Genomic DNA, 3,448 nt, shown 5'->3' with positions numbered 1-3,448 from the left:
AGGTGATTTTTAGAGGATGTTTATTAAATCTAGGGAGAGTGAAACAAGGAAGGGCTTAGGATAGAAGCAAAAGGAGAGGAGCTAGTTGTGAAACCAGAAAGGTTGCATCTATGCTGCCTATCACTACAAGAACAAATAAGTAGAGACAAAGATGGATCTTTATGGGTGCTTTATTCAGATGCCAGCAATCTGAGACAATGGCAGGTAATGTACCTAAAAAACCATCTTAACATTTCATCTCATCTTCAGCCAAACTTTTTTATAAGGAGAAGAAAGGGTAGGTAGGTAAGGGGTTTGGAATTCAGGGGAAAAGATAAAGCTTTTAATCAGATAAAAGCTGCAGCCTGGCAATTTTTCTAGCATCCCTTCATCTGCTGACTGTAATTCTTTATCTGTGTCCTGGTTGGCAGAAGTTTCCTCACTGGAGTATACAATAACTCAGATACCATCTTGATTGCTTGGGGCACATCCTGGGGCACAAAGTTTGAATTGCTTGCCGGTCTCCAGGAATTAGGGTATGTCTGGTCATACATTTCAGTTCCTGGAGCAACAGCTTTCTATACACTTGAATCACTAAGCCTCTTAACTGTAAATTAAAACTAAAAAATTTTAACTCTTGAGTTCCCCCATCAGTTGGGGAAATGAGCCTAGGCTGAGCTGCTTTGACTAAGAAGTCAGAGAAAAGGGGTCCTTGGGAATAGGTTCAGGGGATTAGCCTGGGATGAGCTGCCACTGCCCATTGCTCTCTGATTGCAAATCTCATGGGCCCTATAGGGTTTGATGGATGCATGCCTGTGGGGAAGAAGAGGGGAAGGGAAAAGCGTGGGCATGCTTCTTGGAAGGAGAGCAGGAGATAGAGGGAGACAGGCACTCTCTCTTCTAGATTATGTTTAAGATAAAAGTGAAGCATAAGTTATCCTAAACTATGCAGAATTATTGCGGACTTTATCTATTCTTACCCCAAAGTGTGTTCTAAGGACGGGTAAGATGATAGGTATAGTTGGAAAATAGTTAATTTCTTTAAGGCGATCACAGTGGTGTGTGCAAGCTTTCCCACCAAACCATCTCTCTTCTTCCCTCTCTATCTCTTTCCTTTTCTCCTTTCCATTTTCTTTCTCCTTCCTTCCTTGCTTCCTTCCTTCCTTTCCTCTCAATCTTTTATTTCTTTTCCCTTCCTTTAATCCTTCCACTCTTGCTCCTCCTCCTCCTCATCCTTCTTCCTCTCTCTCTCTTTCTGTCTCTGTTAACAAAAATGATTTGAGAATCTGGTATGTACTCAAAAGAAAGATCATGAGCTAAATAGTTCTACATATATTTTTTGTTAGGTCGGAGTCACTCAAGAAACTGGACAGACACAGCAAGCTAAGGAGAGCAGGATTTATTAGTTTATTATAAGAGGGAAAGTAGAGCCAACCGAGGGAGGTTAAGAAGAAAGTGGGACCAACCAAGGGAGGCTGGGGAGCCAACCAAGGGAGGTTGGGATTCCCTCCATTGTTCTTGGATCAGGGTTTTTAAATGCAAAAACCTGCGGTTGGGGTATTAGAGGCTGATTGGTTAGAGCTGGTTGCTGGGTTAAAGCTGCATCCTGTTATGCTGGATAGGCTGACCCCAGACCCTAATCTTCCTGGGTAGGGTCTGCAGGCAGCTTCGCATAGTGCCATTTTCTCACCTGGTGATTTTCATTCCTCCTAGGCCTGCCTAGATCTAACATTCTTCTGTTGACAAAGTTCCCAGGTTTCAAAATCATGGCAGAACACTGTGATGTGCACTGAGGATAGACAACTGGAAAGTAACTCAGTACTCTTATGGTTCTTGGGTGCTGGGCTCAGAAAGTTCGTTATTAGCCAGACTGTTGGGGCTTCTGCTCCCTAAAGAGACCTGGGCTTGAAGGTTCAAAACTTGGCCCTGATGATTTGTCACCATATTGTTTGTTTGACCACTATTGAGCTTGCAGACATACTGAGTTGCTGAACCCTACTCTCAGCTGGATTCCTGCTGCTCCCCAATCCCAGCCCCATGGCCCACAACTGCACTCCTCTCTGCCCCTCACCTCTGCCCTGACAGTACCCCCCACTGTGGTGGTCTGGATGATTAGTTTCCCCAGACTGGTCTTCCCTGTTCCCACTCGTGGACCCTTGCCAGACCCTGCCAATGAGTGGAATGCACTAGCTCTGTGCTCCTCACAGGGGGATTTAACAGTGAACTGAACCCCCATCAATACTTGTTTCACTGCTTACCTTGTTTGGCTATTCCTGGTTGCTATTCCAAGCTCAATCCAGCCACTCCAACTGTGAGTACTTTTTTTGGATTTAATAAAGTTTTATTTTTCAAAATGTACAGGTGGTAGGACCTTCACCAGCAGCTGGGACATTCCCACCTTTGGTGTTTCTGGTGCAAATTTGTTGAGCTGTGTGCTTTGAAACTAGTTTAATAAGTCCTTTACTAAGGAGCTCCTGAAGGGCTGCCCTGGCCAAGGAACTCCAGATCTTTAGTCACTCAGAGACAACAGCTGGGGTTATAAGCTTGTAGGTGGATAATTCCTTACACAATTTGTTATATGTTGTTTTGTTAAACAAGACCACGTTATTGAGCCTATCCTGAACTTTGCCTTTGGACCACTTCTTCTTTTTGGTCTTGCTTCCAGATTTGTTCACTGGGTCTTTGTCTTTCTTGGACAACTTTCCAGCATCTTTCTTCTTCTTGTCCTTGGATAACATAGCAAAACATGAAAAGCAGCTGCTACCACTGCTGCCTTGATAAGATGTTGAACAAAAAGGAAACTGTGAGTACTTTAAATCCTTGTTTTCTTCCGGATGTGATGGCAGTGTTTCCACATGGATGGCTCAGCAAGTTTTACTTGCAGTGATTTAAGAAAATTACTTTATCTGATATGAATTTGAAACCCAGTGAAATAATACTGTAAGCTCTGGGTCTTCTTTTTTATAGGAATTCGGTAGAAGGATTCATTGGATATGATGACCATTGGGGTCACATGTAGTAAGGACTTATTGTATTTACTTTGTGCTCACAGAGCAGTCTAAAGTTATATTACTTTTCTTCCTATTGTTACTAAATATAAGTAGAATATGAGCACATCTACTCTTGAGAGGTGTTTGAGATTATTAGTTGAACATCTCTGTTAGAATGAACAGCAGTCTCTTCTGTCTTATAATTCTTTTGTAAAGCTATGAAAATAATTTTGAATTCTACCTTTTGAGACAATTATGTCTTCAGAGGAAACTGTTCAAATTTTCTTGAAGGTCTTCACTTTATTCTTCTATCTTATCTTTCAAAGGGATAGTTATTCTTGTGTGAGCGAAGTGTGTCAGAAGGCAGTTTTGCTCATTTCTTCTGTAAGGGTATAGAGGGCACCAGAGCTGAAGTCTATCATATTAGATATTAAAATTATAAATAATTTCAACCACAGATAAAATAAAAGGGTAAAGCG

The 3,448-nt window shown here is 41.9% G+C and overlaps 1 pseudogene; it reads right to left on the bottom strand.

The window, feature by feature from the left end:
* Positions 1-2,327: 2,327 nt before the first annotated feature.
* On the bottom strand, positions 2,328-2,732 carry LOC114506025 (annotated as a pseudogene).
* Positions 2,733-3,448: the final 716 nt, after the last annotated feature.

The sequence above is a fragment of the Phyllostomus discolor genome, chromosome 9 (assembly GCF_004126475.2).
Source record: "Phyllostomus discolor isolate MPI-MPIP mPhyDis1 chromosome 9, mPhyDis1.pri.v3, whole genome shotgun sequence".
Lineage (NCBI taxonomy): Eukaryota > Metazoa > Chordata > Mammalia > Chiroptera > Phyllostomidae > Phyllostomus > Phyllostomus discolor.
Note: the sequence above shows the minus strand (reverse complement) of the source record. Positions and strands in the feature narration are given on the sequence as shown.